The sequence below is a fragment of the Ovis aries genome, chromosome 25 (assembly GCF_016772045.2).
Source record: "Ovis aries strain OAR_USU_Benz2616 breed Rambouillet chromosome 25, ARS-UI_Ramb_v3.0, whole genome shotgun sequence".
Classification (NCBI taxonomy): Eukaryota; Metazoa; Chordata; class Mammalia; order Artiodactyla; family Bovidae; genus Ovis; species Ovis aries.
In genome coordinates, this window is record NC_056078.1 from 13,947,680 (window position 1) to 13,974,451 (window position 26,772).

At 38.6% G+C, this 26,772-nt stretch overlaps 1 long non-coding RNA gene across 2 annotated transcripts in view; it reads right to left on the reverse strand.

Annotated features, from left to right (window-relative positions):
• The window catches only part of LOC132658624 (uncharacterized), a 405,911-nt gene that overhangs the window by 238,415 nt on the left and 140,724 nt on the right, over positions 1–26,772 (reverse strand). The window contains exon 3 of one of the 2 annotated variants that reach the window (XR_009598488.1): positions 4,671–21,273. The exons of the other annotated variant lie outside the window; for it this stretch is intronic. This is a non-coding gene — a long non-coding RNA (uncharacterized LOC132658624). Of the gene's footprint in view, positions 1–4,670; positions 21,274–26,772 lie in introns of those variants that run through there. 2 annotated transcript variants of the gene reach the window in all.

The window sequence follows — 26,772 nt, forward strand, 5'->3', positions numbered from 1 at the left end:
CATAATAGTTTTTCTGACATGCTTATGATTTAGTCTTATGAGTCATCCTTCTTATTAGCAAAACAGAAATTGGATCTGGAGCCATGGAAATGTACAGAAATAGCTCATGGATCACCTCCCCAGATCTCTCACTCTGCTTTGACTTTTTCTGAAAAGCAAACTCTCCTAACTAAGTCATTTCACCCAAAAAGTACTAAGTCTAGATCCATATCATGTGATCCATATCGTTTTTTCAAAGGATTGGCCATGTGATTCAGCAAACAAAGGCCAAATCAACCAACAGTAGACACCAACAGGTGGTAGGCAGAAATAATACACAAACAATGAAGTAAAGAATTAAAAAAAACAAAAGGTGAAGCATCAGAAGGTGAAGGGTAATAAGGACATTCCCAACCCATGCAAAAACTAAAACAGGAGCAGTGGCTAAGTATAAGCTAAAATTCTGAGCCTCCCTAATGTAAAATTAGCAGTTATAATTTGTTGCTTAAGTATTAGATACTTTATGTTTCTCCTAACAACCCTGCAAGGTGGGCATCATTATTTGTTCTTCATAAACAAGCATCCTGAGACCCAGAATTTACTTAACTTGCCCCAATTTATAGACTAAGGGCAGAATCAGAATATGGTCCCAGATTTGACTATCTCTGAAGCCAATGACCTGGGCATTCTACCACAGTGGTCTTTAGAGGAAGGGGTCTCCTTCCATTTGTCTGTCCGCCAAGAGTTATCTCAGGATTCCCAGGTAGCACAGTGGTAAAGAATCCACTTGCCAATGTAGGAGACTCTGGAGATTCAGGTTTGATCCCTGGGTCAGGAAGATCTCTTGGAGGAAAAAATGGCAACCCACTCCAGTATTCTTGCCTGAAAAATTTCGTGGACAGAGGAGGCTACAGTCCATGGGGTTGCAAAGAGTGGACACAATTGAGGAACTGAGCATGGACAGAAAGTTATTTCACTGTGAAAAGGAAGAGTTCTTGGACCTATTAAACCAGCATTTCCCAGACTGTGCTTAATGAAACACTGGTCTTGAGACATGATGTCTGAAAAAGGGATTCTAGGGCTGGGTAACTTAGGAAACAGTGTCCTAATACACATCTAAGAAGACCTTGAGTACTTATTTGACCTTGAAACATTTTTCCACCTATATTTAGTATTTTAGAGAACTTTATAGGGAGTGTTTGCCTTAATTTCATTGAGTTACTTATGTCTAGGTGCTTAATAACAAGACACCTTAAGCATTATGGGAAAACCATGGAGTATTACCCTGATGGCCAGATTAAAGACTCACACATTTGTGAAGGAATCTTCAGGCTAATAACTAACTTCTGAAATTCTACTTCTCTCCCTCCCACTTCCTGAATCCATTTGGACTCTGGCTTCTGATCTTTCTAAGACCTCAAATCTGACCTCTTCACTAAGAATAGAGTAACCCTGTTGCCATTGCTTTGTTTCAGAATCTTCATTTCTGTATTTCATCTTCCACGCTTCATTTTTCCAGTCAACTTTTTCTATACTTTCATCTTAAAATCTTTCTAGAAAATTAAGTCTTAAAAAACCACATCTGCTTGTGCCAAATTTCATTTTAACACCTCTACTCTCTCTTTGCTGCTTACTAGATTAAGTTCAACCTTTTAGTTGGCACACGAAGATGTCACACTCTGGTTCCAGCATACATCTTGATACTCTCCAATGAAGCTGAGTTCGACATGGTGCCCGACACACTCCAGATCTTCTTGATTCCTCAGTGCATGCTGCTCCTCAGCCCAAAATGTTCCGTCCCCCCTTCCTTGTATGTCAAATCTTAAATATTTCTCTTTCACACCCAGTTTAATAGCTACATCCTTATAAACACCTTTTTAGCTCTCTGAGGCAAAGTTTACTACTTTCTTTTTAATGCTTTTATAGATTTTTATTCCTCTCTCTATAGGTTTAACCAGATAAGTTTTTAATTACTTGCATTCTTTTTTCTCATCCTCACTACAGACTCCTTGAAGGCAAGAACTCTTATTTACTTTTCCACTTACTTACAGTCTTATTTTTAACAGGTGTTTATTAAATGTATGAAAAATTGAGAGCTTGCTGTGAAGCACCTCAGATACAAGGTTTTAGCTATAGCAGTTGTCCTGTTTTCTCTCTCATGCCCTCTTATTTTGAAGTGAAGGTTCATCATACTCTAAATATCTTAGCTTTTCATGACTTTCCAAGTTTCATAATTATTTCTTTAGGACTCTTGCCTGAAGTGTGACAGTCTATCACACCACTTCTTTGACCGTCTAGAGCCTCTTGAACCAGGTTTATTATGTTTTGTACAAGTGCTTATGATCTAAATCTTGTTTTCATGTAGAAGAGAAGTTTTTCCTTTTGAGAGGCCTCCCACGCTGTTTCTCAAGAACCTGAAAGACAGTGAATTGGGCACAGCTTCCCCCCAAGGGATGCATTTCTCCTTTGTTTATCTCAGAGACGCTTGGCAAGATACCTTAGTGTATGATTAAGACTGCACTGCTCAAAGTGTGGTCCCTGGAGAAGTGTTGGCACCATCACGTGAGAACTGAGAAAAATGTAAATTTTCTGGTCCCACCTCTGGACCTATAGAATTGAAAATTCTAGAAGTGGAGCTCTGTAGAGAATACTTTCAACAAGCCCTGCATGTGAGTCTGATACTTGTTGACATTTGAGAGCTACTTCTGTAAGAGCACGGGATTTGGAGTCAGATAACCTAGATCCAAATCCTCATTCTGCCTCTGCAACCTGTGTGTTTCCTACACCTCTGTGCCCCACCTCTCGGCCTGCACTGTAACTCCTGCAATTAATTCTGTGATAATTATCTCGACCTCAATTTGCTTCAGCTGCACTCTTATCTCTTGCTTTCTGCTCAGTCATTGCCCACCCCCCCCCCCCCCCCCCCCCCCCCCGCATGGGACAACTGTTAGACAAGTTCAAGTTTCTAATGCATGTGCAAATCTCAAAGTACAGAGGAGTTAAACACTTTTGAATTTACTTTTGACCAAAAGGAAGATGGGAGACAGTTTTAAATAGTCCTTTCTTCTGTCCTTTGAGGACAAAGATGTGCCTTCTCCTCAGCTCCTCCTCCCATGCTAATTAAGGCCCTGTTGCCCACTTAGCGACCACATCAGTTACATAGCTTGGACTGGCTTTCCCTGCTTCTTCCTCTCTTACTTTCCTCAGCCTTCCATTCCTGTTATGTGGGGTCACTTTCCAAAATAATCTTGCTCGGCAGGCAAGCCCTTAAATTTCAGATTCTGCTCTTGGGAGATCCCAGTTTAAGGCACTAGGCGAGTTCCTTCATTTTTTCAAACACATCTCAGATTCCTAACTTAAATGAGCATAATATTTGAATTTAGTTTATAAGCATTTTCTGAGTATTAAGTTTGATAATAAAGGTAAAGTGCCTAGAACGGCACCAAGAACAAAGCAAAGATCAACAAAAGTTCAGTCGTGTCTGACTCTTTGCAACACCATGGACTGCAGCACGCCAGGCTTCCCTGTGCATCACCAACTCCTGGAGCTTGCTCAGGCTCATGTCCATCAAGTCCATGATGCCATCCAACCATCTCATCCTCTGTCATCCCCTTCTTCTCCCACCTTCAATCTTTCCCAGCATCCGGGTCTTTTCAAATGAATCATCTCGTGGCCAAAGTATTGGAGTTTCAGCTTCAACATCAGTCCTTCCAATGAACACTCAGGACTGATCTCTATTAGGATGGACTGGTTGGATCTCCTTGCAGTTCAAGGGACTCTCAAGAGTCTTCTCCAACACCACAGTTCAAAAAAAGTTCAACAAAAAGTTAGGGTTACTATTATTTCCTTCTTCATTTCTTTTTTAAAATTTTATATTGAAATACAACTAATATGTAACATTATATTGGTTTCAGGTGTACAAATGTCACTCTTTACAGATGACAGTATAATCCTAAAGGTGTTATCAGAAAACTACAGGAGCTCATCAATGATCTCAGTAAAGCTGAAGAATACAAAATTAATATACAGAGATCTGCTGCATTTTGATACACTAGTAATGAAACATCAGAAAGAGAAATTAAGGAAACAGTCTAATTTACCATCAAATCAAAAAGCCTATCTAGGAATAAACCTACCTAAGGAGGCAAAACATCTGTATTTTGGAAACTATAAGATGCTGAAGAAAGAAATCAAAGATGGCACAGATGGAATGATATGCCATGTTCTTGGACTGGAAAATACTGTCAAAATGACTCTACCACCCAAGGCAATCCTCAGGTTCAAAGCAATCCTTATCAAATAACCAATGGCATTGTTCACAGAACTAGAACAACAAGAAAAAGAATTAAATCTGTATGAAATTACAAAAGATCTCAATCAGCCTAAGCAATCTGGAGAAAGATAATGGAGCTGGAGGAATCAGGCTCCCTGGCTCCAGACTATACCACAAAGCTATAGTCATCAAAACAGTCTGACACTGGCAAAAAACCCAGAAATGTAGATCAACAGAATAGGATAGAAGGGCCAGAAATAAACCTGTGTGCCTATGGCCAATTAGTCTACAACAAAAGAGGCAAGAATATATACACTGGAGAGAAGACAGTCTCTTCAATAAGTGGTGCTGGGAAAAATGATATTTTTAAATTGAAATATAGTTGGTTTACTGACACAATGTTGTGTACATTCTGGTGTACAGCAAAGCAATTCAGTCTTTTTATTATTATTAAAAACCATTCCATTCTACTAACATGTAATAAGTTCACATATAGCCTTTCAAAATTCATATTCTTTTCCATTATATGTTACTATAAGACACTGAATATAAACCCCTGTGCTACAGAGTAGGTGTTGTTTGTTGTTTATCGTTTATTTATTTTTTCATTTTTTAAAATTGGAGGCTAATTGCTTTACAATGTTGTGTTAGTTTCTGCTATATAATAATGTGAATCAGCTATATGTATACATATATCCTCTCCCGCTTTCAGTATTTTCTAATTTGTTATTTTAAACATTGTGAAATGATTACAATATATCTAGGTAACATCCATCACCATAAATAGTTACAGAACATAATTTTTTGTGATGAGAGCTTTTAAAATCTCTCAGCAATTTTCAAATATGCAATATAGTATTATTAACTATGCTGTACATAACATCGCCATGACATTTATTTTATAACTAGAATCTGTTCTCCATATTTATGAACTTGTGGTTTTTATCGTTTGTTTTTAAATTCCACACATAAGTGAGATCATATGGTTATTTGTCTTTCTCTGTCCAACGTTTCATTTACCATAATGCCCTCAAGATCCATCCATGTTTTCACAAATGGCAAGGTTTCATTCTTTTTATGGATGAGTTTTATATGCATGCGTGTGTATATATATATATATATATATATATATATATATATACACATATATGTATATATAGAACAGTTTATCCATTGATCAGTACACAGGTTGTTTTTATATCTATCTTTGATTTTTCATAAATATTTTGTTTCCAACTGTGACAACATTTTCATTTCTTATAAGTGATCTCTAGAAATTATCTTTCCTTTTTTTTAACAGGAGAAAAAACAATTTAATTTGTATGCATGGAGGTCTCAGAAATGGGACTCATGAAGCGGTCAAAGCAGGCTGTTTAGATACCATTTTTATAAAAAGAAACAATTATTTGTGAAGATTTAACAAAACAAAGAAGCTTGTGCTTGGGGTATTAGGTTAATGGAGAGTAATAAAATCCATCTATACAGTTAGAAATCATTTCTTTTTAAATTTTGAGGAAGATATCAGCTTTGAGAGCAAATTTAATCTTTTCTTTTTGTCTCTCAGGAATGCTAAAGTTGAAATGGGAAGATCATAGTTTTTGGAGTTAGATAGCAGTGAATTCATATCTTGGCGGTTCATAGTAACTGAATGAATTTCTAAGTGTTGCCTCTTCTGCTTTATCTGAAGACTTGGGGTAATCTTGCCTACCTGGCACGATTCAGGGTTGTCATGAAGAGTACATAAGATAATACATGCAAAAGAGTCAGGTACATGAGAGATACTCAACAAATGCTGGTTCTTTCCTCCACTTAAAAATATACTTTTTAAAAAATATGCCTTTTTTCTCAATTTTTATGGTCATCATCCTGATCTTAGACCCCCTCACCTCCTCTCTTGCTGGACTTTCAGAGCAGCTTTTTGTTTCATTCCTTGCTATTATCTTTACGGCCTTTAGTCTGTACTGTATACCCAGTAAGCCCCTCTAGAAACAGTACTGCATTTTTACAGCCTTTGACAATCTAGGCCTACATGTGTGATTTTATTTTTCACTGCTTTGAATTCTATTTCTCATATATTCTCCATTTCCAAACACATTCTCCATTTCCAAACACATTCTCCATTTCCAAACACTAGATACCCAAATTTTGTATGCTTACTCTTCTCCACCCTCCTCATGTTTCTCCCACTTTCTTTTCTGATTATTCTTCTCAATCTCCCTCATCTGGAATGTTCTTTCCTTTCCCTATCAAACTACAGTGCTCTCCTGTCTCAGTTGCCACCATATCCAACTGCTTCTCTGGTCTCTCCCTCCTATAACTCCCCTGCATGTGTGCACATCAGATGCCTAACCAACCACAGTTCTCAGCAGTCAGTGTCAGGGTACTGGGATAGCAACAAGGAACAGTGACAAGAAGTCACCCAACTGTGGGGAACTTAACTTATCTTCAGTTTCATTTCAATTTCCTACAGTCATTCAGTCTTTAAATAAGAAATAATTTCTCACCAAACAAAAATACCCTAAAGAAAGCTGGCCAGGCTTAAGACCATTCTAGGTATTGTTCTCATTATACTCCTCTTCATTTTAGAAGCAATTCTGAAAACTGTGCAACTATCTGCATTCATTTACTTTGAGGAGAAGATAAAACCACAGTTTTATCCTTCCACAGGGAAAAAAGTTAAGTTGTACAATTTCATGGCTCTGTCTTCATGGGTCACTGGGTCTGAGTGCCACACAAGGTACAGATGATGTGTTCACGAGGTAAGGGCACCAACACCTTAGCGCTTCTTGGTGCTTCTCCATGGCCACTTCATTTTGGTAGTAGGTTGAATGCATGTCTCAGGGAGATAACTTATGATTGCTGAAATATATTTATAATTCATGACCATTTATTTATAATTTATAATCTTCCTTCTTCCAAAAGTAATTTTGGAAATAAAAATGAATATATACTCTTGAAATAAAAATGAATATATACTCTTACACAGAGTTTAAAATAAATAAGAAAAGGACATCAAATCCCAATTCTCCAAGGACTTCAACCAGAGAATAAAAGTAGTGGCAGTCCAGATGGTCGTCCTAAGATCAACTGCCGCTTTAGGGGCTCTGACTGACCCCCAGCCTCAGCTAGATGATCACTACACAGATGACCCCTTTTTCTCTCAGGTCATTTGGGAAGTTAGTGGGAATAAGATTAAATAGACAATTAAACCAAATCTGAGCTATTAATAGGTACTGACTACTAACAATTATTGAGTTAACTCCAAGTTCTTGACAACCAAACTAAGAAACTAGAAAAGAATCAGGGGTGGGGGCAGGTTTGGGGAGGGTAAACAAAGCTAGATATAACTCCCATTCTAATAAAAGGAAAAAACACCTGATTTCAGAAGAGTGTAACTTACTTTCTGACACTGAGTTTTGTAGAATTAATTATAGGAATGTCATGCATCCAAATCATGCAACCTATCTGTAATAGCAATTCTTAACAGGATGGTTTTTGATGGCCATTTCTCACATGAATCCACATTTTAAAAAAATACAATATTAAATTGTGGTTCAATAAAGGCATTTCTATAAGGAGATGTCTAGTACAGACACATTTTGGTGATATACTCAAAATTGTTTTTAGTATATGGAAAATCATGATGATAGCCCTTGAATAGTTTGTGAGGGAAGAGCAGGTTTGTGGGAGCAAGATGGATCAGATTTACAATGTGCTGGTCAGTGACTGAGGAAGGAATCTAAGAGTAGCAGGGACTTTGCTGCCATGGGCTGGCAAAAAACAGTTATATACAACCAAGCCCTAAACTGCCCAGGGTCAATACTAAGGCACACTCATTCCCCAGTAAGATTTTTTTCTTCTGAAATCTACAGGGTACTCCTTTAGGACAATTTCCCCTCTAGTCTTTAAATTCACTTTGAGGTGGTGGTTGGAAAGTGGTCATGCAATGAAATTCTGCCCCTGATCCACACCATTGTGGAGCTGATTCTGAGTCCTTAAAAACTTAAAACACTGGATTACCAAGGACCCTCTGTCATGCACTTTGTGAAACTTGAGCCTAGATCTTAGAGACCATTCATCAGTGTCAGAATTTTCTATAGGTTCCTACAGACTTTTAGAGGAAAAAATAACTTGGGATAATCTCAACCTGAAAGTTTAAGGAAAGTGGTGGTGTGTTGGAGTCAAAAAGTGTGTAGTATCTAGTTGTATTATCTTGTATTAAGTCATGCTACTATTCCTTTGGATTCAGCTTCCTACTTTGGCCACCTCATGCGAAGAGTTGACTCATTGGAAAAGACTCTGATGCTGGGAGGGATTGGAGGCAGGAGGAGAAGGGGATGACAGAGGATGAGATAGCTGGATGGCATCACTGACTCGGTGGACGTGAGTCTGGGTAATCTCCAGGAGTTGGTGATGGACAGGGAGGCCTGGTGTGCTGCGATTCATGGGGTCGCAAAGAGTCAGACACGACTGAGTGACTGAACTGAACTGAATATTAAAATAAAAGTCTTGAATTATACCATATGTAAGCCCAAGCTGTATTATGATGTGATTACTGGTAAATTACAGATATGAGTATGTGCATGGGGGGGGGGTGTGTGTGTAGGAGTGTTTGTGTGTGATCATATTACTCCCTTATGTAATATCCTTCAGTGGCTCTTGGGTAAAATCCAAACTCTTCAGATTTGGCTTATTAAACTATTCATGATCAGATGTGGTTTATGTCTACATTTCATCTCTTGTCATTTACCATATATGTGTGTGCGTGTGTCTACGTGTATATATATGTATGTATATGTATACACTATATATAGTATGCATGTGTACAATATGCTATATATATTTCACATATGTATTAAGTGTCCAGTTATCCCAAGCTCCACTGTCACAGCCTATAGTCCCTCACAAGTACTGTTTCTCTGACATGATCTCCACCCTGCCCCTCGTTCTTACCTACTCATCCTTCAAGTCCCAAATAGTTAAAAGTAATAAAACAATAGTAATAGTATATTAGTAATAATAGCTTAATAAATAACAGTTTAACAAAAATAATGTTAATATTAGCTATGGATGTGGCAGAAGCCCTAGCTCGAGCTAGAAATAAAACCCCTTCATGCCTTTGCATTGCTGTGGACATCTTATTCTCTCAGTTTTGGGGAATTGGACTCTGGGCATAACTCTGGGGCAGCCAACCAGGCTCCCCCGTCCCTGGGATTCTCTAGGCGAGAACACTGGAGTGGGCTGCCATTTCCTTCTCCTACCTAAATTTTATAAGGTAGTATTATTATTTCCATTTTAAAGATGAGGATACAAGAGGCCCCCAAAAGTGACTCACCCAAAGTTATTTCCTCCTGGAAGACCTTGATCTGACCTCTCAAATCTCTATTAGGTGCCCATCCTACGGACTTCCATAGCACCACTAACAACAATTAACATGCTATATTATGACACCAACAATGCTCCAAAAAGGAGGCTTATTTACAACTGAATTATTCTCAATGTTGGGTATAGTACTTGGTTCACAGTACACAATAAATATCTACTAAATGGGTGAATGAATAAACTCAAAGCTTTCCTTACACAAAATTTTAACCTAGGCCAAATTAGGCATCATGGTATCTCCTTTTCCTTTCTTTTGCTCATTTTTCCTTTGCTCTTGTGTTCCCAGTCACTTAGTAGATATTCATCAGTTTTTGTTGCTCAACATCTGAACCTTCGTCAATCCTGTGTGGAAAATATGATTGCATCTCTCATTACAGAGGCCAAAGGCTTACAAAAGTGTTACTTTGGCCATGGCCAGACATGGGCTGCCATGGTAGATACAGGATATGGAGCTGCTCCTGGCTCTGCTGCTCTTTGGATCATAATAATCTATGTAATCTTACTTCCTGATCTGTGGATGAGAGATTCAAATGTAGGAGCTTTCCACATCTTCTAGATTGTTTCCCTGTCTGCCCCATAATGATCAGGACAAAATAAGAACTGGAAGATTATGTTTGCCTTGCCTCTGGAGTAGTCCTGGGTACTGGCCACCCAATCCACTTGGCATATATGCCACAAAGATCAATATGAATTGTGAGAAGGTTGCTCAGTAAAATAAAAAAATAACATGCCAAGATTTGTCCTCCTTTGAGGTACTCTTTCTGGCTAATTTCCTTCTACTTGTGTTTGGATTGCAGCCAGACTCTTATGTTTTCAAAACCCAGAGATCCCACAATTCGATGGGATGGTCCTCCCCATTAGTCATCAGAGGCCCCAATTAACTGTGGAGTCAGCCACAGTCAAAAGGAAAGTTGGCACTCTCCGATGAAAGCTAGAACTTCACTTAAGCGTTTCCTCTTTCAGAGATACAGGTGCAACACAAAGGGTATTTCAGTTGTATTTTCAGAATCCACAATTTATAAGGCATCATTTCCTTGTGTATGTGGACTCATTTACTTAGTGTTTGACCATAGCAGCTGGTTTGTATTATGTAACTGAAGTGAAAATGGAATTTTATCAGTAAGAAAGTGTAGTGTACTTGGAACTTCTGGGGTAGGATATGTGGTTCTAGATGTTATCCTTGACTATTTTGTAGATCTGATGGTTCCTTAGGAATGTCCTGATTCCCACTGTTAACATCTGTTTCCTGGTGAAGCTGGGTTGTAAGGGTCTAGGGCAATCCATGAAAGGCAAAAAAAAAAAAAAGAAATCAAACATAGTCTGATACATGTGGAAGAAGAAAGGTCAGCTGCATACCATATAGTCAGGGGTAGGGCCTTCTCGACATCTGCAGCTCTAGGTAGCCCAAGTCTGCAGTATGTGGGAATGGGTCCAATTTTCCATCCCCCCAGGAAAGTTCTGGGCACAAGCCAACCTTACCAGGAGAGTATTTTGTAAACTGTCTAAAGTGAGAAAAACACTGCCTCGATGACACCAAACTTTATAGTCAAATGGGAATAAAGAGCCCTGAGTCATGGTGTGTTGTCCACAGGGAGATGCAGGGAGATGCCTCTTGGACTGATTTGGCTCTTCTAATTTTTATCCAGATGTGTGCCAACACCAAGATCCAGCTGGAAAGCCTTTCCACCGTCCACCTTTTTTTCACAACTACTTGGCAAATGCTGGCAGCGAAGTAAGGCAAGCCATAGCACTAATATGCTTCCAAAGATATGTCCATTTGCCACTTGACACCTTATAGAACAGAAAAGGTCTAAAACGCCTGACTCCTTTGAAGTTCCTCACTGTAGTAAGCAGTTGTTTGGGACACATAATCTCAACTTTGAGACTTCTGAGACACAACCACCTAGAAGTTCTTGTGAAAAACACATATTCCTAGTTAGTGCCCTTAGGTATTGGATCAGAAATTCTGGGTAGAGAATCTGTATTTTAAACAAGTTCGTGCTAAGATTCTTTTGTACTCCTAAGTTTCAGGATTTCTACATATTTTAGAGTCCAGCCACAGTGTTTCAAGTGCTGTGAAGATCCATTCAACAACTTAACCACCAAAACCAATGTTTAAGTTAGAAAAAAGCCCGCAAATCACTGTCCCGATAGATTCTCCTTTCTGCTGATCTTACTCCTGAATTTCAATTGCTATGGCCAGCTCTCATTCAAGTTTTTCCTGGTTCCTGCTCAGCCTTCCTACCTGGTTTCCTGGCTCTGTTTAGTTTCAGGAATGTAAGACCTTAGAATGTCAGAGCTATCATGAATCGAACCTGGACTGGTGATTTGTTTCACACATGATAATATACATGTTTCAGTGCCATTCTCCCAAACCAGTGATGCATGATACAGGGTGATCAGGGCTGGTGCACTGGGATGACCCAGAGGGATGGGATGGGGAGGTGGGTGGGAGGGGGCTTCAGGATGGGGAACACATGTACACCCATGGTGGATTCATGTCAATGTATGGCAAAACCAACACAATATTGTAAAGTAATTAGCCTCCAAAAAATAAATTAATTAATTAAAAGAAAAAGAATGTCAGAGCTAGAAGGGACTCTAAAGATTACCTCTTATAGTACCCATCTTCCATGAATGTTAGGCCTTGGTGAGGTCCCAGTGAATCTACTCTGGAGAGGTTTTATTTTGAGGAAAAACCCCTACCTACTCAATCAAATGCACCTTTTACTAATTTGACAAGAAGCCAGAGGCATAGCAGTTCAGAGGTGCCATCATCTAAAGCAAGCCCTACATGTATTGTTCTCCTGTAACTTTTTAATTTTTTTAAAATTAATTTTGTGCTGAAGGATGATTGTTTTACAGAATTTTGTTGTTTTCTGTCAAACCTCAACATGGATCAGCCATAGATATACATATATCCCCACCCTTTTGAACCTCCCTCCCATCTCCTTCCCAATCCCACCCCTCTAGGTAGATACAAGCCCCTGTATGAGTTTCCTGTGCCATACAGCAAATTCCCCTTGGCTATCTACGTTACATATGGTAATAATGTAAGTTTCCATGTTACTCTTCCATACATCTCACCCTCTCCTCCCCTCTCCCCATGTCCATAAGTCTATCCTCTAGGCCTGTTTCTCCACTGTTACCCTGTAAATAATCTCTTCAGTACCATTTACCTAGATTCCATATATGTGCGTTGCTGCTGCTGCTGCTAAGTCGCTTCAGTCGTGTCTGAATCTGTGTGACCCCGTAGACGGCAGCCCACCTGGCTCCCCCGACCCTGGGATTCTCCAGGCAAGAACACTGGAGCGGGTTGCCATTTCCTTCTCCAATGCATTAAAGTGAAAAGTGAAACTGAAGTTGCCCAGTCCTGTCTGACTCTTAGCGACCCTATGGACTGCAGCCTACCAGGCTCCTCCATCCATGGGAGTTTCCAGGCAAGAGTACTGGAGTAGGGTGCCATTGCCAATATGATATTTATCGTTCTCTTTCTGATGCACTTCACTCTGTGTAATAGGTTCTAGGTTCATTCATCTCATCAGAACTGACTCAAATGCATTCCTTTTTATGGCTGAGTAATATGCAGCCATGAATTTAAAAGATGCTTGCTCCCTGGAAGAAAAGTTATGACCAACCTAGACAGCATATTAAAAGCAGAGAAATCACTTTGCCAACAAAGGTCCATCTAGTCAAAGCTGTGGTCTATCCAGTAGTCATGGACTATAAAGAAAGCTGAGCACCGAAGAACTGATGCTTTTGAACTGTGGTCTTGGAGAAGCCTCTTCAGAGTCCCTTGGACAGCAAGGAGATCCAACCAGTCCATCCTAAAAGAAATCAGTCCTGAATATTCATTGGAAGGGCTGATGCTGAAGAACTGACTCTGGCCACCTGGTATGCACAACTGACTCATTGGAAAAGACCCTGTTGCTGGGAAAGATTGAAGGTGGGAGGAGAAGGGGATGACAGAGGATCAGATGGTTGGGTGGCATCACTGACTCAATGGACGTGGGTTTGAGCAAGCTCCGGGAGTTGGTGATGGACAGGGAAGCCAGGTATGCTGTAGTCCATGGGATCACAAAGAGTAGGACACGACTGAATGACTGAACTGAACTGAACTGAATATTCCATTGTGTAACTGTACCACAACTTCTTTATCTGTTCATCTGTCGATGGACATCTAGGTTGCTTCTATCTTCTAGCTCTTGAAAATAGTGCAGCAGTGAACAATGGGATACACGTCTCTTTTTCCATTTTGGTTTCCTCAGGGTATATGCCTAGGAGTGGGATTGCTGGAGTATATGGTAGTTTTATTCCTAGCTTTTTAAGAAATATCCATACCCTCTTCCATAGTGGCTGTATCAATTTACATGCCCACCAAGAGTGCAAGAGCATTCCCTTTTCTCCATGCCCTCTCCAGCATTTATTGTTTGTAGACATTTTGATGATGGCCATTCTGCTCAGTGTGAGGTGATACCTCATTGTGTTTTGATTTGCATTTCTCTAATAAAGAGTGATGTTGAGTATCTTTTCATGTCTTTTGTAGCCATCTGTATGTCTTCTTTGGAGAAATGTCTGTTTAGGTCGCTTTCCCACTCTTGGACTAGGTTTTCTGTTTTTCTGGCATTGAGTTGTATGAGCTGCTTGTATATTTTGGAAATAAATCCTTTGCAGTTCTTTCATTGGCTATTATTTTCTCCCATTCTGAGGGCTGTCTTTTCACCTTGCCTGTAGTTTCCTTTGCTGTGAAAAAGCTTTTAAGTTTAATCAGGTCCCAGTTGTTTACTTTTGTTTTTATTTCCATTACTCTAGGAGGTGGGTCATAGAGGATCTTGCTTTATGTCATCGAGCGATCTGCCCATGTTTCCTTCTAAGGGTTTTATAGTTTCTGGTCTTACATTTAGATCTTTAATCCATTTTGAGTTTACCTTTGTATATGGTGTTAGGAAGTGTTTTAATTTCATTCTTTTACATGGAGCTGTCCAGTTTTCCCAGCCTCATTTCTTGAAGAGGCTGTCTTTGCCCCACTGTGTATTCTTGCCTCCTCTATCAAAAATAAGGTACCCATAGGTGCATGGGTTTATTTCTGGGCTTTCTAGCTTGTTCCATTGGTCTATATTTCTGTTTCTGTGCCAGGACCATGCTGTCTTAATGACTGTAGCTTTGTAGTATAATCTGAAGTCAGGAAGGTTGATTCCTCCAGATCCATTCTTCTTTCTCAAGACTGCTTTGTCTATGAGGGGTCTTTTGTGTTTCCATATGAATTGTGAAATATTTTCTTCTAGTTCTGTGAAAAAATCATTGGTAATTTGATAGGGATCACATTGAAAAACTGAAAGCATTCCCCCTAAGTTCAAGAACAAGACAAGGATGTCCACTGTCACCACTATTATTCAGCATTTGGTAGCATAGTCATTTTCACAATATTGATTCTTCCTACCCAGGAACATGGAATATCTCTCCATCTGTTTACATCATCTTTGGTTTCTTTCATCAGTGTCTTATAATTTTCTGTGTACAGTTCTTTTGTCTCCTTAGGTAAGTTTGTTCCTAGGTATTGAATTCTTTTTGTTGCAATGGAGAATGGGATTGATTCCTTAATTTCTCCTTCTGATTTTTCATTGGTGGTATATAGAAATGCACATGATTTCTGTGTGTTGATACTGTATCCTGCAACTTCTCTAAATTCACTGATCAGTTCTAATAATTTTCTGATACTATCTTTAGGGTTTTCTAAGTATAGTATCATGTCATCTGCAAACAGTGAGAGCTTTACTTCATCTTTTCCAATCTGCATTCTTTTATTTCTTTTTCTTCTCTGATTGCTCTAGCTAGGACCTCCAGAACTAGGCTGAATAATAGTGGTGACAGTGGACATCCTTTTCTTGTTCTTGAACTTAGGGGGAATGCTTTCAGTTTTTCACCATTGAGAATAATGTTTGCTGTTAGGCTTATCATATATGGCCTTTACTATGTTGAGGTAGCAGCAGCAGCAGCAGCATGTTGAGGCAGCTTCCTTCTATGCCCATTCTTTAAAGAGTGTTAATCATCAATGGGTGCAGAATTTTGTGAAAGGCTTTTTCTGCCTCTATTGAAATTCAGTCAATGAGTCAGTTCAGTAGCTCAATCGTGTCCGACTCTTTGCGACCCCATGAACCGCAGCACGCCAGGGTCTCTTGTCCATCACCAACTCCTGGAGTACACCCAAACCCACATCCATTGAGTCAGTGATGCCATCCAGCCATCTCATCCTCTGTCGTCCCCTTCTCCTCCTGCCCTCAATCTTTCCTAGCATCAGGGTCTTTTCCAATGAGCCAACTCTTTGCATCAGGTGGCCAAAGTATTGTAGTTTCAGCTTCAAAATCAGTCCTCCCAATGATCACCCAGGACTGATCTCCTTTTGAATGGACTGGCTGGATCTCCTTGCACTCAGTTCAAGGGACTCTAAAGAGTCTTCTCCAACATCACAGTTCAAAAGCATCAATTCTTCAGTGCTCAGCTTTCTTTATAGTCCAACTCTCACATCCATACATGACCACTGGAAAAACCACAGCCTTGACTACATGGACCTTTGTTCGCAAAGTAATAACTCTGCTTTTGAACATGCTGTCTAGGTTGATCATAACTTTCCTTCCAAGCAATAAGTGTCTTTTAATTTCATGGCTGCAACCAACATCTGCAGTAATTTTGGAGCACTGAAAAATAAAGTCAGCCACTGTTTCCACTGTTTCCCCATCTATTTGCCATGAAGTGATGGGACCGGATGCCATGATCTTCATTTTCTGAATGTTGAGTTTTAAGCCAACTTTTTCACTCTCCTCTTTCACTTTCATCGAGAGGCTCTTTAGTTCTTCTTCACTTTCTGCCATAAGGGTGGTGTCATCTGCATATCTGAGGTTATTGATATTTCTCCCACCATCTTGATTCCAGCTTGTGCTTCTTCCAGCCCAGCATTTCTCATGATGTACTCTGCATATAAGTTAAATAAGCAGGGTGGCAATATACAGCCGTGACGTACTCCTTTTCCTATTTGGAATCAGTCTGTTGTTCCATGTCCAGTTCTAACTGTTGCTTCCTGACCTGCATACAGATTTCTCAAGAGGCAGGTCAGGTGGTCTGGTATTCCCATCTCTTGAAGAATTTTCCACTGTTTACCACACAGTCAAAGGTTTTGGCATAGTCAATAAAGCAGAAATAGATGTTTTCCTGGAACTCTCTTGCTTTTTTGATGATCCAGTGGATGTTGGCAATTTGATCTCTGGTTCCTCTGCCTTTTCTAAAACCAGCTTGAACATCTGGAGGTTCATGGTTCACGTATTGCTGAAACCTGTCTTGGAGAATTTTAAGCATTACTTTATTATTGAGATTATTCTATGGTTTATATCTTTCAATTTGTTAACATGATGTTTCACACTGATTGATTTGCATATATTGAAGAATCTTTGCATTCCTGGAATAAACCCTACTTGATCACGGTGTGAGTTTTTTGATGTGTTGCTGAATTCTGTTTGGTTAACTTTTGTTGAGGATTTTTGCATCTATGTTCATCAGTGATATTGGCCTGTGGTTTTCTTTTTTGTGTGTTGTCTTTGTCTGCCTTTGGTATCAGGGTGTTGGTGGCCTCCTAGAATGAGTTTGGAAGTGTTCCTTCCTCTGTAATTTTTTGAAAGAGTTTTTGAAGGATAGGCATTAGCTCTTCTCTAAATGTTTGATAGAATTCTCCTGCGAAGCCATCTGGTCCTGGGCTTTTGTTTCCTGAGAGATTTTTGATCATAGCTTCAATTTCAGTGCATTTCAGTGAATTTCTATTTCTTCCTGGTTCAGTCTTGGAAGATTGAACTTTTCTAAGAATCTGTCCATTTCTTCCAGGTTATCTGTTTTATTGCCACATCACTGTTCATAATAGTCTCTTGTAATCCTTTGTATTTCTACCTTGTGTGTTGTAACCCCTCCTTTTTCATTTCTAATTTTGTTGATTTGATTCTTCTCTCTTTTTTCTTGATGAGTCTGGCTGAAGGTTTGTCAATTTTGCTTATCTTCTCAAAGAACCACCTTTTAGTTTTATTAATCTTTACCATTGTTTCTTTTTCATTTGTTTCTGCTCGGATTTTATGATTTCTTTCCTTCTGCTAACTTTGGGGTTTTGTTGTTGTTGTTCTTCTTCTTCTTTTCCCAGTTGTTTTAGGTATAAAGTTAGGTTGTCTATTCGATGTTTTTCTTGTTTCTGGAGGTAGGATTTTGTTGCCATCAACTTCCCTCTTAGGACTGCTTTTGCTCCATCCCATAGGCTTTGAGTTGTTGTGTTTTCATTTTCATGTGTTTCTAGAAATTTTTTGATATCCCTTCTGATTTCTTCCGTAACCTGTTGATTATTTGAAACGTGTTGTTTAATCGCCACATGGTTATTGTTTTTACAGTTTTTTTTTCTTGTAATTGATATCTAGTCTCATAGTGTTGTGGTCAGAGAAGATGCTTGATACGATTTCAATTTTCTTAAATTTATGGAGGTTTGACCTGTGACCCAAGATGTGGTCTATCCTGGAGGAAGTCCCATGTGCACTGAGAAGAAGCTGTATTCTTGTGCTTTTGAATGGAATGCCCTGAAGATATCAATGAGATCCATCTCATCTAATGTATCATCTAAGGCTGTGTTTCCTTATTAATTTTCTGTTTTGATCATCTGTCCATTGGTGTGAGTGGGGTGTTAAAGTCTCCTACTATTACTGTGTTACTGTCACTTTCTCCTTTTGGGTCTGTTAGTGCTTGTCCTATGTATTGAGGTGCTCCTATGTTGGGTGCATAGATATTTACAATTGTTATATCTTCTTCTTGGATTGATCCCTTGGTCATTATGTAGTGTCCTTCCTTATCTCTTGTAATCATCTTTATTTTAAGGTGTATTTTGTCTGATACAAGGATTGCTTCTCTAGCTTTCTTTTGCTTCCCATTTGCATGGAATATTTTTTTCCATACTCTCACTTTCAGTCTATATGTGTCTTGAGGTCTGAAGTGGGTTTCTTGTAGGCAATATATATATGGGTCTTGTTTTTGTATCCATTCATCCAGTCTGTGTCTTTTGGTTGGAGCATTTAATCCACTTACATTTAAAGTAATTATTGATATAGATGTTCCTGTTGCCATTTTCTCTATTGTTTGGGGTTGATTTAGTAGATCTTTTTTCTTCTCTTGTATTTCTTGGCTATATAAGTCCCTTTAACATTTGTTGTAAAGCTGGTTTGGTGGTACTGAATTCTCTTAACTTTTACTTGTCTGAAAAGCTTTTTATTTCTCCACCAATTTTGAATGAGATCCTTGCTGGGTACAGTAATCTTGGTTGTATATGTTTCCCTTTCAGTACTTTAAATATATCCTGCCATTCCCTCCTGGCCTGCGGTGTTTCTGCTGAAAGATCAGCTGTTAAGCGTACGGGGTTTCCCTTGTATGTTACTGGTTGCTTCTCCCTTGCTGCTTTTAATATTCTTTCTTTGGGGTTAGTCTTTGTTAGTTTGATTAGTATGTGTCTTGGCATGTTTCTCCTTGGGTTTATCCTGTATGGGACCCTTTGTGCCTCTTGGCCTTGATTGACCATTTCCTTTTCCATGTTGGGGAAAGTTTCAACTATAATCTCTTCAAAATTTTTCTCTTACCCTTTCTTTTTCTCTTCTTCTTCTGGGACCCCTATAATTCGAATGTTGGTGTGTTTGATACTGTCCCAGAGGTCTCTGAGACTATCCTCGGTTCTTTTCATTCTTTTTACTTTATTCTGCTCTTCAGAAGTTAGGTCCACCATTTTATCTTCCAGCTCACTGATTCGTTCTTCTGCTTCAGATACTCTGCTTTTGATTTCTTCTGGAGTATTTTTAATTTCATTAATTGTGTTGTCTCTGTGTGTTTATTCTTTAATTCTTCTAGGTCTTTGTTAATTGATTCTTGCATTTTCTCCATTTTGTTCTCAAGGTTTTTGATCATCTTTACTATCATTATTCTGAATTCTTTTTCAGATAGGTTGCCTATTTCCTCTTCATTTATTTGGACTTCTGTGTTTCTACTTTGTTCCTTAATTTGTGTAGTATTTCTCTGCCTTTTCATTTTTCTTTTTTTTAACTTATTGTGTTTGAGGTCTCCTTTACCCAGGCTTCATGGTTGAATTCTTTCTTCCTTTTGATTTCTGCCCTCCTAAGGTTGGTTCTGCATGCACTTCTGTGTCTGAAGGTGTATTCCTGATGTATCTGTTAAGAGAGAGATATTCCATGCGCAACTACTCCTCTGCCATCTTGTTCCCTATCCTTAGACGTTCTTGATTCACATATTACTGAAGCCTAGTTTTGAAGGATTTTGAGCATTACCTTGCTAGCCTGTAAAATGAGTGTCGTTGTATGGTAATTTGAACATTTTTGTCATTGCCCTTCCTTGAGATTGGAATGAAAACTGTCTTTTCCCAATCCTGTGACCATGACTGAGTGTTCCAAATGTGCTGACATGTTGAGTTCAGCAGTTTACAGTGTCTTCTTTAGGATTTGAAGCAACTCAGCTAGAATTCCATCACATTCACTAGCTTTGCTCATAGTAATGCTTCCTAAGGCCCACTTGACTTCACACTCCAGAATGTCTGGCCCTAGGTTGTGATCACTCTATCATAGTTATACTGGTCATTAAGACATTTTCTGTGTAGTTCTGCTGTGTATTCCTGCCACTCTTCTTAAACTCTTCTGCTTCTGTTATGTCCTTACCATTTCTTGAGGTCCTTTTTTGTGCCCATCCTTGCATGAGATGTTTTCTTGATTTCTTCAATTTTATTTAAGCAATCTCTAGTCTTTCCCACTCTATTTTTCCCTTTCTTTCTTTGCATTATTCATTCAAGAAGGCCTTCTTATCTCTCCTTGCTATTCTCTGGAACTCTGCATTCAATTGAGTATATCTTTCCCTTTCTCCCTTGCTTTGCACTTCTCTTCTTTCTTCAGCTATTTGTTAGGCCTCTTCAGTCAACCGCTTTGCCTTCTTGCATTTCCTTTTCTTTGGGATGGTTTTGATCACCACCTGCTATGTAGTGTTAGGAACCTCCATCCATAGTTCTTCAGACACTCTGTCTACCAGATATAACCCCTTGAATTTATCCATCACCTCCACTATATAATCATAAGAAATACATTTAGGTCACATCTGAAAGGTCTGCTGGTTTTCCCTAGTTTTTTCAATTTAAGCCTGAATTTTGCAGTAAGGAGCTCATGATCTAAGTTTCAGTCAGCTCCCAGTCTTGTTTTCGCTGATTGTATAGAGCTTCTCCATCTTTGGCTTCAAAGAATATATCAGTCTGGTTTTCATATTGATCTTCCGGTGATGTCCATGTGTAGAGTCATCTCTTGTGTTGTTGGAAGAGGGTGTTTGCTGTGATGATGGTGTTCTCTTGAAAAAACTGTTAGCCTTTACCCTGCTTCATTTTGTACTCCAAGGTCAAACTTGCCTGTACAACAGGTATCTTTTGACTTCTTACTTTTGCATTCCAATCCTCTGTGATAAAAAGGACCTCCTTTTTGGTGTTAGTTCTCTTGTAGGTCTACCTGGAACCGTTCAACTTCAGTTTCTTCAGCATCAGTGATTGGGTCGTAGACTTGGATTACTACAATGTTGAATGGTTTTTCCTGGAAAGAAACCAAGATCATTCTGTTATTTTTGATATTGCACCCATATACTTCATTTCTGACTCTTTTGTTGACTGTGAGGACTACTCCACTTCTTCTAAGGGATTCTTGCCCACAGTAGTAGATACAATGGCCATCTAAATTACATTCACCCATTCCCATTTATTTAGTTCCCTGATTCTTAAGATGTTGATGTTCACTCTTCCCATATCATGCTTGGCCACATCCAATATATCTTAATTCATGGACCTAACCTTCCAGGTTCCTATGCAGTATTGTTCTTTATAGCGTTGGTCTTTTTTTCTCTACCAGACACATCCACAACTAAGCATCATTTCAGCTTTGGCCCAGCTGATTCATTCTTTCTGGAGCTATTAGTAATTGCCTACAGCACTTGCCCAGTAGCATATTGGACACCTTCCAACCTGGGGGACTCAAGTTCTGGTGTCATATATTTTTGCCTTTTCATACTGTTCATGGGGTTCTCCCAGCAAAAATACTGGAGTGGTTTGCCATTTCCTCGTCCAGAGCACCGTGTTTTGTCAGGACTCTTCACTATGACCAATCCATCAGCCCTGCATGGCATGGCTCATACTTTCATTGAGTTATGCAAGCCCGTTTGCCATGACTAGGCTGTGATCACTGAAGGGGAGGGGGCGTTTGCCCCCGACATTTATTGTGGAGAGGTCAGGGATGTTGCTGAACATCTTACAATGCATAGGACAACTAACTCCCCACAGCAGGGAATTGTCTTGTCCAAAATGACATTTGGAGTGTCAAGTTTGAGAAACTTCACTCTAAATTATTTCCTTCACACACCTGATGCTAAAGTCATTCTGCTCTCAAAGTGGCTTCTTGATACTGGAAGCCTGTTTGAGGGCAGAATGACTTTAGCATCAGGTGAGTGAAGAAAATATTTTTTGTGGCCAACCGTATAACTCACAGATAAGTCATACATTTTTTTTCAAAATGGAGTTCAGAGAAATATATATTTTAAATATATTCTATTTTATGCTTTCTTGTATACATGTTTTAGTATAGAGAAGAGGGAGTATAAAAGAAACAGCTAAATAAAACAATGTTATATTGGATATCTTCATTAAGTAGATAATAGTGATCCCTTCAGAGCCTACATAATGCTCACCTACCAAAGACTGAGTTTTATTCAGATTTCCAAAAGCAAGTCCTGGCAGTCAGGATGCAAAACAATTTGCAAGGCAGATTTCTCAATTTGACTATCTAAAGATGTTTAAAATAGAGACTAGGTGGGGGTTTGGAGATTCTCTCTGAATTCAAGTGCTTTTAATGTATTTATAAATCATATTTATTAAAGGGAAAGTACAAGATATGATCCAGATGAGTCATAAAAACATGTTTGCACATTCTGTTGCAATTTAACTGGATTAATTGACATCTGTAAAATGATATTGAGGGCAAAAACAACATCGTAGAATCTTTCCAAAAGATTAACTACTTTCCCTTCTCACAGACCAATAATTCCTCTCAACTAGATTAATGCAAAGGAGTCCTGACTGGCCTACCTACCTCTGCTTTACATTGTAAAATTGCTCATGAATCCAGGTTAGCCTCAGTGTTAGTTCCCTCACATGAAAAATTAGAATAATATTCTTTCCATAGTATAATGACAAGAATTAAATCAGGTGGGTTATATAAAGTACACACCTAAACATACACACCTAAACAATATGTGTATGTTGAACACATAATGGCTGCACAATAATAAGAACTTAAAGCAAAATAAAAATGTCCATGCTCGTGGAGTGATGCCTTTTACCCGCCTGCTCAACTGGCCACTGGTATTTATAATTATATAACAACATATTTATACACAACCATGTCTGAAGCTCTGGTGATCTGTCAAACTGAGAGTACAGTAAGTTTTTAGCTCACAGCATGAAAATTACTTGCTCCAACCTCTTTCTCCCTCTTCCATTTTCCAGTGAGTAATATATCTTGGACTAGTGCAAACCCTCATCTTGAGTAGAGATATCTTTTTTCAAGTTGTTTGTTCCTTGGGCAGCAAGGGTAACTAAATGAATAAGAAAATAACTGTTCTTCCCACCACTTCCAGAGACAATGAAACTATACTGACAGTTCAGAGTCTTAGAAAACAGTCTGTTCATCAAACGGTTTTTAATTTTTTTTTAATTTAAAATTACTGTTTATTGTGGTTTAGCTTTTTACACTTACCTCTCATGCTGAATAACCTTGATTTATACTATTTAGTGGATGAGGAAATTGAGGTTTAGAAAGATTGTGATTTGTAGGCAGACTGCTTCTCAGCAGCAGTGTATTAGAAAGAAACTAGATAAATTAAATCTATTCAACCTGCTACAGGTAATTGAGAGTTGAGAGTAAGCTGAAGTTTTTCTCTAAACCAGATTTCTTTTATTTCCAGTATTCTGGGAGGTGGATCATAGAGGATCCTGCTGTGATTTATGTCTGAGAGTGTTTTGCCTATGTTCTCCTCTAGGAGTTTTATAGTTTCTGGTCTTACATTTAGATCTTTAATCCATTTTGAGTTTATTTTTGTGTGTGGTGTTAGAAAGTGATCTAGTTTCATTCTTTTACAAGTGGTTGACCAGTTTTCCCAGCACCACTTGTTAAAGAGATTGTCTTTACTCCATTGTATATTCTTGCTTCCTTTGTCAAAGATAAAGTGTCCATAGGTGTGTGGATTTATCTCTGGGCTTTCTATTTTGTTCCATTGATCTATATTTCTGTCTTTGTGCCAGTACCATACTGTCTTGATGACTGTGGCTTTGTAGTAGAGCCTGAAGTCAGGCAAGTCGATTCCTCCAGTTCCATTCTTCTTCCTCAAGATTGCTTTGGCTATTCGAGATTTTTTGTATTTCCACACAAATTGTGAAATTATTTGTTCTAGTTCTGTGAAAAATACCGCTGGTAGCTTGATAGGGATTGCATTGAATCTGTAGATTGCTTTGGGTAGTATACTCATTTTCACTATATTGATTCTTCTGATCCATGAATATGGTATATTTCTCCATCTATTAGTGTCCTCTTTGATTTTTTTTCATCAGTTTTATAGTTTTCTATATATAGGTCTTTAGTTTCTTTAGGTATATATATTCCTAAGTATTTTAAATAAAAGCAAAAATAAACAAATGGGATCTAATTAAAATTAAAAGCTTCTGCACAACAAAGGAAACTATAAGCAAGGTGAAAAGACAGCCTTCTGAATGGGAGAAAATAATAGCAAATGAAGCAACTGACAAACAACTAATCTCAAAAATATACAAGCAACTAATGCAGCTCAATTCCAGAAAAATAAACGACCCAATCAAAAAATGGGCCAAAGAACTAAATAGACATTTCTCCAAAGAAGACATACGGATGGCTAACAAACACATGAAAAGATGCTCAATGTCACTCATTATTAGAGAAATGCAAATCAAGACCACAATGAGGTACCACTTCACACCAGTCAGAATGTCTGCGATCCAAAAGTCTGCAAGCAATAAATGCTGGAGAGGGTGTGGAGAAAAGGGAACCCCCTTACACTATTGGTGGGGATGCAAACTAGTACAGCCACTATGGAAAACAGTGTGGAGATTCCTTAAAAATTTGCAAATAGAACTGCCATATGACCCAGCAATCCCACTGCTGGGCATACTCACTGAGGAAACCAGAATAGAAAGAGACACATGTACCCCAATGTTCATCGCAGCACTGTTTATAATAGCCAGGACATGGAAACAACCTAGATGTCCATCAACAGATGAATGGATAAGAAAACTGTGGTATATATACACAATGGAGTATTACTCAGCCATTAAAAAGAATACATTTGAATCAGTTCTAATGAGATGGATGAAACTGGAGCCGATTATACAGAGTGAAGTAAGCCAGAAAGAAAAACACCAATACAGTATACTAACACATATATATGGAATTTAGAAAGATGGTAATGATGACCCTGTATGCAAGACAGCAAAAGAGACACAGATGTGTAGAGCAGACCTTTGGACTCAGAGGGAGAGGGAGAGGGTGGGATGATTTGGGAGAATGGCATTGAAACATGTATACTATCATGTAAGAAACGAATCGCCAATCTATGTTTGATGCAGGATACAGGATGCTTGGGGCTGGTGCACGGGGATGATCTGGAGGGATGATGTGGGGTGGGAGGTGGGCGGGGGGTTCATGTTTGAGAGCTTATGTACACCCATGGCAGATTCATGTCAATGTATGCCAAAACCAATACAGTATTGTAAAGTAAAATACAGTAAAATAAAAATAAAAAAAATAAACCAGAGTTCTTTGTGTTTTTCAAAAACTCAAAATAGTTGACTGACTTATGAGCTCTCTTTCATCATACAGATTTTTTTTTTGCTTCACTTTTTAAAAGGTATTGTTTCTGCCTAGGTCTTCTTTTATCAATGCTACTATTTCCCTCCTCAATGATAATGCAGTTTTGTGTTATCCCAGGGAAGGAAAACATTGCCTGAAAGAATATGGACCTAAGTCTAGATTCTTTATCTGTTAGCTCAAATTCACATTCCCTGACCCAATAATAAGTTTGTCTGTTTATTTTCTCAGTGGGAGACTATATTCCTTGAAGTTTACTTGCAATAAAAATGCACTTCATTGCTCAGATGAGCTGCATGATGCTAAGGAATAATCAGTATCATAGTTAACATGAACCCATAATAAAATATCTAACCAAACACAGTATGTAAACATTCTGAAAAGAAATTACTGCTTCCTAACTTTCCCCTCTGATCAAGAGAATCATTCCCCTCATCTTTGCTTACCTTGGCAGCTAGTCAAGATCATCTTTCATTTCTGTTCACTCTCTTTGTTATATCTGTAGCATGTTTCAATAGTCATGGTACTGTGCTCAGCTTTATAATTAGATGAAGTGTTAAAAATAACTTTTACTTGAGTCCAATTTTTTCTGCATAAAAATAACTCTTTGTCTTCTGATGTAATTAATTATAGGAAGCTTTAGGTAGGACTGTGTCTAAAATTGAAGTCTGATTAGGGCCAGATGCTTCTAAGTGGTATCAGAACAGTCTTTTACATTGCATTCTTTCATTGCCAACTCAGATGCTGTACCATAATTATTCTAATGGATTTAGCATATTTGGAGATTTCTAACTGATGATCAGGAGGACACTGTTGTCATCTTATGAGCTGAGTCATATCCAGTAATTACTCTAGGTCCCTGATAGCTTATTTATACAGTCAAGGATTGAGGATCAAATCACAAAGTTCCTTCCAGGGCTGCTGTTTGCAATTCTACTTACCTCAGTTTCCACATCCAGATATCTAACAAAACTAGTCATGATGGAATTTGCAACTTTTGCCCTGGGATTTTTAAAATGTCACATTTTCTAAAATTATGTCAGGAGGAAAAGTAAAACTCCCTTCATGCAGCTTACTGGAGGCATTGTATTGTACTAGAATTAATACCTGAATTCATACTGTGAAGCACTTTAACTCACTCCAGCAATA